Source organism: Ascaphus truei, chromosome 2, assembly GCF_040206685.1.
Source record: "Ascaphus truei isolate aAscTru1 chromosome 2, aAscTru1.hap1, whole genome shotgun sequence".
Taxonomy (NCBI): domain Eukaryota; kingdom Metazoa; phylum Chordata; class Amphibia; order Anura; family Ascaphidae; genus Ascaphus; species Ascaphus truei.
In genome coordinates, this window is record NC_134484.1 from 121781202 (window position 1) to 121795151 (window position 13950).

The 13950-nt window shown below is 45.9% G+C and overlaps 1 protein-coding gene across 3 annotated transcripts in view; it reads left to right on the plus strand.

Moving 5' to 3' along the window:
* The window catches only part of NOL4 (nucleolar protein 4), a 399454-nt gene that overhangs the window by 49659 nt on the left and 335845 nt on the right, over positions 1-13950 (plus strand). The gene's annotated exons all lie outside the window — the stretch shown is intronic.

Below are 13950 nucleotides of genomic sequence, written 5' to 3' on the forward strand. Positions count from 1 at the left end.
GATCATCCCCATGCGGACGCAGGGGCCCTGGTGAGGTGGAGGCGCTGCACTGGAACTAGGTGAGACTCAGCACACTACCTCAGCTGCCTGTCTGACGGGTCCTCCCCACACACCATCATGCGGGAGACTCAGGAGTCCTGTAGCCAACAGGTGCACCATCAGGCATATCTACACTGTAATGGGGTCCGGTTAGACCACAGGGGCCAATGTGAGATTGGGTGGGTCAGGCCGGGCCAGAAATACCGTTACATTTGGAGGCGAGCTGCTGAGATCAGATCTGTCATCAGGACAGGCTCTAGCTAGGCACACTGGGAAACAGGGAGAGAGTCTGCTGCCACTCTGTGCTGCGTAGGGACGGACCTAGGGGTGGTCAGGGGGCTGACGGGATATTGTCAGTTCGCAGGGACAACCTAGGGGCCTGAAGGGAGTGAGGGGTCTAGAGCCGGGTTATAGCTGACCGAGTCACCTTGAGGCAGTGCTAGTTGGTAGGATGCCAGAAGGGATAGCCTGTTAACTTGGTCAGGAGTCCTGGAGAGGGTCTGCGCTAGGCTGACCAAGACAGGTAGACGCCCCAAGTACTGCATGGCAGAGCCAGAGTACCTAGCCCATTCCAGACACTCACCGTAGGGAGCACAGACTGGGAGGAAGGAGCCACAGCAGACACTGAGAGAGTGAGCCTAGCCTGAGGTAGTGCAACACTGGGTCACACCTAGATAAGGTACACATGTGGTGGTGCATCTGAAGCTGATCTTTATTGTACCGGTGTGGTGGCTGCCCCGCAGAATGGAGCCCCATGTACGACAACTGTTACGAGAGAGTGGAGGATCCGCGTGGTGCGGAGAACATGAAATGGCGGACAGAGGCTGATGGGGAGGGCACCCGTGGCGTGCAACCCACTGAAGAGCAGACTGTCGCCGAGTTGTCATTGACCAGGCTGCTCTGGAGCGGAGCGAAGGCTATGGCTGCCCCGTTTTTATCCTGTATGGGACAGCGAGGGGCCACCCTTGAAGAGTGTGAAGAAATTGTTATAATTGGGGGAGAACCCCGTGAGGAGAGTCAACAGATGGACTTTTTGGGCTCAAAAGTCAACCAAAATGGCGGTTCCCGCTTGCTAGGGAAACCGCATGGGACAGTTACAGAAAATGTGGCTGGTGCAGGACTTGCAAAAAGCTGGCCGGGAATGGCGTGAACAGCAGAGCCCCGCCCTGAAGGGGGGCATGGCGCGAAAGCTAGGGCTGCGCCGGGATGGACAGTGACTAATTCAGCCCCTGTGCTGAGTCAACCGCTGAGTTTATGGGACCCTCCCCTGATTTCTACCAGGGGGAGTGACTTTCAACTATGGCCTGTGGGGATGCACCCACTGGGCCCAGGGACTGATATTCAGACGGCGCCACTACAAAAAGTAGTTCCGGCCGTGGAAGAGCCGTGCAAAAAGGATGGTTATCTTGCACGAAGGGCGGCTGCCAGGAGAAGGCGGGAACTAGTCGCGGGAAAAGACCCCCACCCTTGTGGGGAAATTGGCGCGAAAACGCTAACCGCGCCCACCAGGACTGAGAAAGGCGCGGCCTTAATTAAGGGGCATGATATTCCCCTGTGGGACCCGCCCATTATTGCAACCCCTGGGGGCGGGTTCCAGCTCTGTCAAAGAAGGGAGGAGCCGAAGCAGGGAGTGGCGGATCCGGCAACTTCCATCAGTCAGTTGCGAGGAACCACTGAGAAGGAGAGACCTGTACAGGAAGTGGCTCCTGTAAAGAGAATGGCCTGCTCCTCCACTGTGGGCACAATGGTCTCTACACAGCCCTACTCAGTGCCCGGCGGGGTGCTAGTAGTGAGGGTGGCCAATACCGAGACGGTGGTTGGGCTATGCCTACAATGCGGGCTGCCCGGAGGCACGGTCAACACGGCGACACGTTGCCCTCATTGCGGGACTTTGTACCTGTGGCCTATGCCCACATTCATTCCTATACAGCCTGCTGACCCCCCGGTGGACGTGACAAGGCGCTCCGCCGAGTCCCCGGGCGCGCTATGGATCAACCGCGCGAGTCCCGGAAACAAGGGACTGGAGCCGGTCAAGTCGGCTGGGTCACTGGCGATTGAGGCGGCTGAATCAACCCCCGCGTTCGGGGAAAAGAGACTGTCACCCCGCCCGGAGACCCCTAAGTCCGGGCGAGGGGATTACTCAGACGAGGACCTCCGTGAGCTGGCGGTAGTAAAAACGGAACTGAAAAGGCATACCGGGAGAATGACACCCCGTGGGGTGAGTGGCAGGACGTCCCCCGCAGATCGGCGATCCGACCGACGGAGTCCCGCCATCCTAGGACCTGGCGGAGACGGGAGAGAGACGCCTACACCCCTGCGGACGGGTAAGCCAAGCAGCCCTATTACTTACTTGGTTGCAGCCGACGGCGAAGCGCTGGAAGGGCCGCGCCAGGCCCAAAGCGCACGTGGAGAGACGGCATCACTTCCGGTGGCGACGGCGGAGCAACCGGATGTCGTCATAGAGGAAGAGATCCCGCATGGGGGTCCCACGCGAGATGGCGACGCTTCCGGTTCCAGGGAGGACGTCACTTCCGGTGGCGACGGCGGAACCCAGGAAGACAAAGCAGCGACGCTTCGGCGATCGGGGGAAGGTCCCCGATCACTTACAAGGCCCAGAAATTGGAGAGACGATCTCAGGACTGAGGAGGGTGAGACATCATCCTTGGACCAGTCTACGGACAGCCAGGAGCGGGTCGTAACCCCGTGGGGTCCCGTTCCGTGCCCCTATGCCCAAACCCCCGCCATAGTTAATACCCCTACCCCCATCACACGGTCACCGGGTTCACCGCCTAGCCTGGAGTACGTGGACAATTCACAAGGGGGAGAGGGAAGACGGACTGGGGAAAGACAGCGCAGTGGCGCTACGGAGGGCGATTCACGGGGAGGGGGAGAATTGAGGGTAGCAGATACAGCACCCCAACCGGCAGTAAAGGCTCCGGGGTCCTCGAGGTGGTTCAACTCGCGATCCACAAGGTCGTCTGGGGTATTTTCATTTGACGACGACAGGGAACCAGGGCCTAACCCATTTAAGGAGACCCGGTGGTGGGCCCCGCTATTTGAAGGGTACTCCGCGTGGATGGACCGTACTCGGTTCCTCATCCGGCGGGAGGACGTGGTAGATTTCTGGTGGAAAGAGGGAGAGTTTACACCCGAGCAGAGGGACAGGGAATTACAGGAGAGGTGGTTCCAGCTGGAGCGTAGAGACATAGCGCCCATGGGTCCTGACACACTGTCAGATCCAGTCGATCCTGATGAGCCCCTATCATGGGTGTTACCTGGGAGGGCAGGTAATGCTGATCTGACCAGGGTCAGTAGGGCGGAGAGGGCTATAATAGTCAAATATAAAAAATCCCATGGGTTGGAGTATCCCTATGTTCCGGAGCCCCTGATGGATGAAATTGAGGACAATAGGGAAACGTGGCTCCAAGAGACTATAGAGCTGTATTTAGTCAATAGGGGGAGCGCCATTGTAGGTAAGAAGGCGGAAGAAAGGATAGACACCCTGATGCGAGTGTGGAGCATAGGGAGAAATGTTCACAAACATAGGGTGACCTATGTGCCAGAGAGAGGATCGCCTAGGCATTATTATGTCACGGTCCTGGATATGGGTAACAGGGAGGTGAGGAAACCCGACCCAGATCACTATTTTTAGGGGGTACTGACGCATCACGCGGGTCTGTGGCTGCTGGTCGGGGCGGGCTTGGCGGATGACTGTATTCATGTGTACTGCATTATGAGGAAATTTGTGTGATGTTAATTATGTTTTCCGTTACAGTGCTTCCTGGAAAGAGGTATACAAATTTAGGTCCCAGCGAGAACGATGGGATTCACCAGGGGGAGAATGTAGCGGTCATGTAAAATGCCTACAGTCATCTCTCCTGTTGGCAGTAAGGCCTGGTAAGTGTGGGCATGCCAGCAGTAATTATGGAGGTTTCCCCTCACACCCTGGTGGGGTGCCCTGTGTATGGCTGGGACTGGTCACATGCTCTGACTCCATGGTTAGTGATGTCAGAGGTGTGTCAGCCTCAGAAGCTTACATAAGGCACAGCACTGTGTTTAAAAGTTAGTTCTGCTGAGAGGAGGAGGGTTAGTTCAGTTGAGGAAGAGTTCCAGCTCTTGTCAGAGCTGAGGAAGGAGTTCAAGTTCTATCAGAGTGTCAGTTATGTTATAGTAACTCCATGGGAGGCTGTGTCCAGGGACCTGGCACAGGACAGTGATTCCTGCGGGAATAAGTGAATCCCTGATCTAGGTGATATACCTATCTAAAGGGAGCACGGGCGAGATGATTGGCTGAATATACCCATTGTGGAGGGCAGCTATGCCCACCGTGACAATAAAGATGGAGCTGATCAGAGAAACCCCTGTGTGTGAGAGTCCAATGATTGCACAGGAGGTTGCACCACCGAGGAGTTCCTCGTCAGGATCATCCCCATGCGGACGCAGGGGCCCTGGTGAGGTGGAGGCGCTGCACTGGAACTAGGTGAGACTCAGCACACTACCTCAGCTGCCTGTCTGACGGGTCCTCCCCACACACCATCATGCGGGAGACTCAGGAGTCCTGTAGCCAACAGGTGCACCATCAGGCATATCTACACTGTAATGGGGTCCGGTTAGACCACAGGGGCCAATGTGAGATTGGGTGGGTCAGGCCGGGCCAGAAATACCGTTACATATGCGTCTGATTTTTGTTTCGTAAAGGCATCAGTCACCAAGATTGAACACTTTGGGGGTAATCCTGTATAGTCCAAAGCAGACATTTAGGCCATTTTCAGTGAAAAACGGCATGAATAGCCACTTCCGATAATACAGAATAAGGCTTTTAATATGGGTCATTGTCATTGGTTCATTAGGGGGCAAGGAGAGATTGCAATTTCTTTTTGGGAACCTCTTGAGTCATGTGGCTACTTCAGCATTGATTATATGCCCATAAAATGTATGCATGTTTGAAAGGAACTAATTATTCACAGAATGTAATTCAAGTTTGTTGGGGATGGACTGCAATCTTCTCGCCATAAATGTTTGATTGGATTCAAGTCAGGACTTTGACCTAACCACTCAAGAACATTAATTCTCTTCTTGTTCAACTACTCCAGTATGGCTTTGGCTTTTAACTCCACCGCCAATACATATAAAAAAACAATACATAGAATAAAAAACCCCAATACATAGAAAATCGCCCAATACATTTGCAAAACCCATTACATATAAACCCTCTCCCAATACATATATAAAAGAAAACAGTACATATTAAAATAACAATACATATAAAAAAATACAATACATATAAAAAAAAAAACATAGAACCCCCCACTACATATAAACCCTTACCTTGCTGCTGGTCACAGGTGTCAGCCCGCTATAAATATAAGCTGTGTATTTTTTGTAGTTTTAAAAATGTTCAATAATTCACTTGCAATTCACACCTGACTAATGTACAGTAACTGTGACATTTCACCAGTGACTTTTCTGTTTTGTACTAAATTAGTTTTCAAGCTCCTTTTAAAACTATTGTTACCTGGTTGAAAAAAAAATATTGTAAATAATATGTATGTAGTTTTATTATGATTACATACAGATCAAGTGCCCATTATTCTTAACGTAATTGTGTCAAAAGTCCCCAAATTTAGTCATTTCGCATTCAGATCATATGATTTGTTTGGATTGTGCGATTTTAGCTGACAGGTTAAATATTGCGTTACAAACATTTCACAGTAACGCATGTGAGTAACTTCAAATTATCCAGAAAAAAAATACATACCATTTTTGATCTACCATAGATCTTCTGCACAGTCCTTTGCAGCTTATCCCTCATCACAGGGGCTCTACAGTGAATTCCTTTGCTAGGTATGAGTTTCTAAGTAGAACGTAATAACAGTATATTGTATGTCAGTCACATTTGTTGCTGAGCTTTTTTCACCTTATTGTTATGCGAATCACATCACAGGACATTCTAACCATTATAAGCTTTAAACTGACCTATACAGTGCTGCCCTTTGTATTACCCTTGCAGGCCTTTTCCTGCCCATTACCGGCCCTCTAGAAGCACACAGCACCCTTATATATTTACAGTCACCAACACTTGTCCCCTGATATTTTCTTTGCCACTCCCTTCCAAGGCACTGACATCCCCTTATCCTGTTACTCAAAAGTACAAAGGTTCAGAAAGAGTCCCTCTAGCACACAACATTCTCCCTCCTGTTGGTAGCTTCCAAGAAACACACAAAAACCATCCCAGTAACACCTACATCTATTGTCAAACATGTACACAATAACTTTCCAACCCTCAAACATGTAAGGCTCCCAATCCCAGATACACACAACTACCCTGTCTATAGGAAGAAGCATGAATGAACCTTCATAAACACACATGTAGTAGGTCAACCCTCTGCTCCTCTTTGTATGTCCCAACTCAATACTGAGAAGCCCCCCCTTTCTTCTCCCAGTGAAGGCTGTCCTCTAACTATCCTGTCAATCTCTGATTGACAGAAGGTCATTAGTCACAGTGCTCAGAAAGCATATCCTTCATGTAGGTCACCTGTTAGTCTACTACAAAGACAAGAGAATGGACCTTCCCAGCTCCACAGAAGAGCGAAGACAGAGAATGATCTGCCGGCATCATCTCTTGATAACTGTATTATGCGGGTGCTGGAGTTTAATTTATCATGCGTGTAACATGAACTAATAAAGAATCTGGCCTCAGGCTCTGTTGGAGAATTGCATCCATTCATTTAGGAAACTGCCGTAATTTACAGGAGTCTTCACGACGGTTTGAAAGTAAATCCATTGTTAACTGAGATCTCTAATTCACTCATTTGCTCCTTCACTATGATTCAGGATGAATGAGATTCCCTTTAAAAAGTCACAATTTTATAATGCATTAAAACATTATTTTTTTTGTAATTGCTAATCAGACATGCAAATTCCATTATGAAAGGTACAGTCAAATCAGTGATTTACATTTATTTAACCCATTGGTGACAAAAATGATGCAATGACATCTAACACATTTTCCGCAAAAATGCAGTATACACTGCACCATGTTCCAAAGACACTTACTGTATGGTTTGTAAAATACAATATTTTCAATGGATGATTCTTGGTCCCATTGGATAGATTAGTATGCAGCATTTATTTGTCACTTGTTCATAAGTTCTTTATACAGTAGTACTTTGATATTTCAGGAACAAAACGTGATTCATGGCTTATGTAACCAATCTTTACAATGCATCTTGACATTAGCAATCTTAGTTTTACAAGGAATAGGATGTAAGACAGACCTTGGTGTTAAAAAAAAAATAACAGGGCTGTAATAAAATACTGTTAAATCTTACTGTCTGGAATAAGTGTAAGTCCAGTCACTGAGCCATGTGTAGAGCTGACACATATCAGAAGCACACAAATAAATTATCCTCTATCACAGTTTGTTGCTACGGTGATAGCATTAGAAGATAGGAAAGCTGCATTGTTTTAGACATGTTCCACATAGTCAAATCTATTGGATGGTCCTGAAATCCTTCTGGATCGCAGGTTTGCAAGTCTTAGCAACAGACAGTTGCATGGTCTCTAGCTGCAATGAGAAGTAATAAATCATTGTAGCATGCTCTTGAGTATAGATGCTACAAACTGGAGGGGGGGGAATATTAAACCAGTGGATTATCACTTGTTTTTGAACCCCTTGTGTGTTGCCCGACATTAGTTCCTGACCTACAGTAAAAGGCAGGCTGTGGTACTGCACGTGACAATTACTTCATGGGAGGTGGCGACTCTTTATGGGCATCTCCTAAAAACCTGAAAGGATACAGAAGGTAACCTTCTTTTGAAACAAAAAGGGCCTCTGGGTCAGGGGTGCGCAAACTGGGGGAGCGCGAGTTTTTCTGGGGGGAGAGGGAGCGCAGCGCTTACAGAGGCCCCCACGCTCTTCCCCAAAGCATGGAAATTAAATGCCGGGGAAGTGTGCGAGGCCTCTGGAAGTCCCTTATCTTACCTGGTCTCCGGCGGCTTCTGGTGATGCATTGCCATGGCAATGCGGCGTCAAATGTCGTTGTGATGTCAGAAGATGCCGGCAAACAGGTAAGTGGGGTGCGAGCAGGGAGGAAGGGCAGACGGGGGGGGGGGGGACACACACAGACGGAAAAGTTTGGCACCCCTGCTCTAGATATTGGGTCAGGAGTCCCTCTGTTTTTCCTGTTGCTTTTCAATAGTGATTCTGGTTTTCAGCGGGTTTTTTTTCTTCGTAAAATTGATGTTTTTTTTCCCGTTTTCCAGTGTTTTCACTTTATTAAAAATAATCAGTGCTTATCAGTGTTAACAATGCAAGCAAATGTACACACATTTGAATGTGGTGTATATTGTATTGTATTGAATTGTATGTCTTTATTTATATAGCGCCATTAGTGTACATAGCACTTCACATTAGTACTACACGTGACATTCATATAAATAACAAATAATACAAATAACAGATCATGGGAATAAGTGCTTCAGACATAAAAGTAACATTTAGGAAGAGGAGTCCCTGCTCCGAGGAGCTTACAATCTAATTGGTAGGTAGGAAGAACGTACAGAGACAGTAAGAGGGAGTTCTGGTAAGTGCGTCTGCAGTGGGCCAAGCTTTATGTATCAGGTGTATAGTATTATCCACGGTGCTACTCATATGCTTCTTTAAGCAAGTGTGTCTTAAGCTGGGTCTTAAAGGTGGATCGAGAGGGTGCTAGTCGGGTATTGAGGGGAAGGGCATTCCATAGGTGTGGGGCAGTCAGTGAGAAAGGTTTAAGGCGGGAGAGGGCTTTAGATACAAAGGGGGTAGAGAGAAGACATCCTTGAGCAGAACGCAAGAGTCGGGCTGAGATGTAAGGAGGAGCAGAACAGTGTAAAGCTTTAAAAGTGAGGAGGAGAATTGAGTGTGAGATGCGGGATTGATAGGAAGCCAGGAGAGCGATTTGAGCAGGGGAGACGCTGAGACAGATTTAGGAAAAGGTATGGCATGGCAGCAGCATTTAAGATAGATTGCAGTGGAGACAGGTGAGAGGAATAAAGGCCGGGCAGCAGGAGGTTGCAGTAATTGAGACGGGAGAGAATGAGGGCCTTAGTCAGAGTTTTAGCAGTTGAGCAACAGAGGAAAGGACGTATATTTGTAATATTGTGGAGGAAAAACAACAGGTTTTGGAAATGTTTTGAATGTGAGAGAGGAGTCGAGTGTGACCCCTAGGCAGCGTGCTTGGGCTACCAACAGTAATGTGGAAGGAGGTAGTAGGGCCAGGTTTGGGAGGAAGTATGAGGAGCGCCTTAAAGTGTACTGCCTGTCACATTGCAAAGCATTGTGGGATGTTTGATTTTAGGCTCTGGCAGTGAGTGCAGGCACACGCTGCCTGCTCCGCCCTGCAGTTGGCCACCAAAAGCATGCCGTGAGTCTCCTCAGCTACAGGCCAGCCTTTGAGGTAAGGGTCTTTGTGGGTTATGTGAAGGTCAGTGTGGGTATGAAGGGCGGGGGATCGGCGTTAGTATGAAGGATGGAGGGATCATGTGGCTACGTTGGGCAGGGGGATAGGTGTGAGTATGAAGGGCAGGGGTATAGTTATGGGTATGAAGGGCAGGGGATACGTGTGAGTATGAAGGGCAGAGGGATAGGTGTGGGTATGGAGGGCAGGGAGATACTTTAGATGTGGGTTTGGAGGGCAGGGGGATAGGTGTGGGTTTGGAGGGCAGGGAGATACTTTAGATGTGGGTTTGGAGGGCAGGGGGATAGGTGTGGGTTTGGAGGGCAGGGGGATAGGTGTGGGTAAAGAAAAAAAGTTTTTAAAAAATTGGAAAGTAGTGCTGCTTTTAGAAAAAATGCAAGATGATCAGTCACAGGTGTTTTTTTCTGTGTTTTTCAGTTGAAACCTAAAATCGGAATCCCTAAAAGTTTTAATTATGGCACCATGTGGTGGGAGTGGAGACAACTTTGGGAAGGTTTATCAGATCCTGGTAGTTTGGAAAATATTATTCTCGCCTGAAGTTAAAGTAGGAAATACTCTCTTTCAATCTTAGGCCGTGATTATACTAAAAAAAAACGCAGTGCGGCGCAAAAACAAAATACATTGATCCAATTGAGGCAAACATACCTCCAGCGACATGTGCGCCGCCTGGAGCTGCATGGCGGCAGACTAGAGATGAGACAGCGGAATTTGTTCTCTGGAGGCGACGGCCGCGTCACGTGAGCGGTTCAGCCAATGAGGGAGAACTGCTCACAGCCACGCCTCCGCCACACCTCCCTGTCTCCTCTGCTTCTCTCCTCTCCTGTCTCTTCTGCCCCTTCAGGATGCCTCTCGGCGGCAGCATGAGGATGACGTCGCCAGATAGCACTGCCGCCAGCGGCATCTGGTATAATCAAAGCCTTAGGTAGGGTTTGCCTCACAAAAGTCTCACAATCTCCATAGTGTTTTTCCCATGGACATGTAATATATTGCCTCTAGGGGTAGAGCCTATGTGAATGTCCTAGAAAGTTGTATAACTTTGGATATACAGGTAGGTGAAAACCACTTCAATAAGAGTCTAATAAAACCTAGTTTTACAAAAGATATGCATTCATAAAATATCATATTATACTACATTTATTATGCCATGCCAAATGCAGAAAGTCATATTTGTATTTTTACAGTTCTTCTACACTGCTGGAGCAGGTTTTTTTGTTCTTACAAATAATGTTCTTGGCTACAATGTATAAACATTAAGCTTTTGTAAAGGGGGAAGGCTTACAAATTACATACCCTGTCTATATTGCCTGTCCTGAAATCTTCCTGCATATAATATAATTTTCAATTCCACACCAACCACACCTGAATTTGATATTTTCTGTGTATACTGGGATTAGCACACTGGTGTAGTACAGTATCAGGCAGTTCTGCCACAGTGCTGGTTGCAGTTAAATATATATATATATAATCTGTGATTGGGAGGAATATTATTTTGGTGACCAACCAAATGGAGCTTGAGCAGCAGACAAGAACCATTCCCTGATTACTGTACGAATCCAGAACAAAAACGGTCATGGAATTCCAGACTACCATACATTTATAATGAACACAAAAGGTCTGTTAGGTTCCACCCACAACCATCTGGAGAAATATTTGTTACTAAACAAAAACGTATTCACGGTAATGAATACAGCACAATAAAACAGGGTTATATGAGTGCACATTTTAATTTTTTTAAATACTAATTGTAATTGCTTTTTTAAGGTTCAGTCCCACATAAGACCACATTTAACTAAGGGAAGTAATATGCATAATAGGTTAAAACTAATCAATTGGTGCCCTAAAAATATCACACTGAGTATTTTTTTTACCGTTTTTTAACGTTTACCTGCCAATGTTTGTCAACATTATAAATTAAACTCTAGGATGCCTTTTCCTGCCTTTATCACTGTCTCATATCATTGTCTTCTTTTGAAACGTTTGCTCTAACACGGGTGTCTGTAAACTATTTTATGAAAAATGACCCTTTCCCTACTCCTTTCCAGAGCTCCTATTGTACAGTAACTGAAAACAAAGTCAAAATTTGCAGACTTTGAAAAATTCGGAAAAAAATATTAATATAAATCTGATATTAAAAAGAGGTTTCAGCAGGGCGCCGACATGGGGGAAGAGCGAGGGCAAAATACTTTTGCAGATGGAGAAGGCAGTACAACTAGATCATGTTTGCATAATGAATGATTTTAATTATCCAGACATAGATTGGGGCAATGAGATTAGCATTACAACTAAAGGAAACAGGTTTTTGGGGGTTCTTAAAGACAATTACTGTACATGACCCAAATTATTGAGGAACCAACCAGGAGAGAGGCAATACTGGATTTGGTAATATCAAGCAATGTAGAAGTAATAATTAAGTAATAATCCCCAAAGAACAGGGCATTACTGGCCAATAATGCCCTGGCTGGAAGAGTTGAAGGCATATAGATGCTTAAAGCTGCAGACCAAGCAATATCCTAAATGTGTGGTTTTTTTTTTTTAAATAAATCAGTTCTGTACTGTGAGAAAATACTTGTAGCATTTTTTTAACAACTTTGAATGAAAATGTTAATGTATTATAATGTAACAAGCATTTTTGTTTCTATAGCAACCATTTACAAAGTCACCCCTCCCCCCCTTCCTCTGCTGAAATTGGTTCTGGCATACCCCTTTTTGAGCCCTGCCCTCTCTCTAGCAGTGTACCAATTGTATCTAGAGACTGCCTGGTCACATGATCTTCCCCACAGAACTTTGCATCTTTGGTCCTCTTCTGTTGCAGTGACAGACATTTAGTTAACCCGAATCTTCGCCGATAGATCACAGGAGAATGAGTCTATCGGCAACTTAGCTAATTACTTATCATTGTGTGGATTGTATTGATGCACATATTAAGGGGGGGAAGGGGAGGGGGGAGACGACAGCTTGGACTGCAGCTTCAAAGTAAGAAGGAACAGAAGAGGCCTCATATCAGAATTCTAAGAATGTAACCAATGTTGCAAAAGTGCAGTCAGATTTGAAACAAAAAGGATTGCAATAGAAAGTAAGATCAACTTCAGAAGTGCTTCAAGTGCCATAATAACAAAAATAAAATAGAAAATAGTATATAGGACCCTTTCATTGTTAGAAGGGCAGGCAAATTATTGGCGAAAAGGAAAAGGTAGAGGTATTACATAAATGATTTGCCTCTGTGTTTACCAAGGAGGCGTCAAATGCAAAAATATTATAACAGGAGAAAGGCACAAGCTCTATATTAACGAACAATTGGCTAACTTAGCAAGAAGTGCAGAGGCAGCTTGATACATTTCAATTCAATAAAGCACCTGGCCCTGATGGCATACACCCAAGGGTTCTATTCAATGACTCCTTTTTCACAGGCTGAGTACCACAAGATTGGCGTAAAGCAGATGTGGTGCCTATATTTAAAAAGGGAGCTAGATCACAACCAGGGAATTACAGACCTTTAAGCCTAACATCAGTAGTATGGGATAATATTCAGGAATACCTAATGGATAACAACATTATTGGCAATACACAACATGGATTTATGAAGGATAGGTCGTGCCAAACTAACCTTTTTAGTTTATTTGAGAAGGGAAGTAGGAATTTAGACCAGGGTAATGCAATTGATGTGGTGTACTTTGATTTTGCAAAGGCTTTTGATAAGTTTCCACGCAAGAGGTTAGTGTACAGAATAATCGAAATTGGTCTAAGTAAAAATATTTGCACCTGGATTGAAAACTGGTTGAAGGATAGACAACAAAGAGTTGTCATAAATTGAACCTTTTCAGGTTGGGCTAAAGTTGTGAGTGGAGTACCTCAAGGATCGTACTGGAATCCCTGCTTTGTAGCTTGTTTATTAATGACCTTGAGGTTGGCATAGAGAGCAAAGTCTCCATCTTTGCTGATGACACTAAATTGTGTAAGGTAGTGAAAAAAAAGAGCAGGATGTAATTTCTCTCCAGAAGGACTTGGATTGACTGGAAACTTTGACAGGTAAATAGCAGACGAGGAAGCAAGAAAAAAAAAACAGGCAAATTAAATGGGGCAAAACTAGGTCACTCCTTGATGGAGAAGGATTTAGGAGTGCTTGTAGACAGCAGGCTTAGCAATAGTGCCCAAATTCATGCAGTAGCTGCAAGGGCAAACAAGATCTTATCTTGCATTAAACGGGGGAATGGATGGAAGGGAGGTAAACATAATTATGCCCCTTTACAAAGCATTAGTAAGACCACACCTTGAGTATTGAGTACAATTTTCAGCACCACTCCATAAAAAAGATATTATGGAACTAGAAAAAGTGCAGAGAAGAGCCACCAAAATAATAAAAGAGATGGAAGACCTGATTTATGAGGAGAGGCTAGCTAAATTACATTTGTTTGCATTAGAAAAGAGGCGTCTAAGAGGAGATATGATCATTATA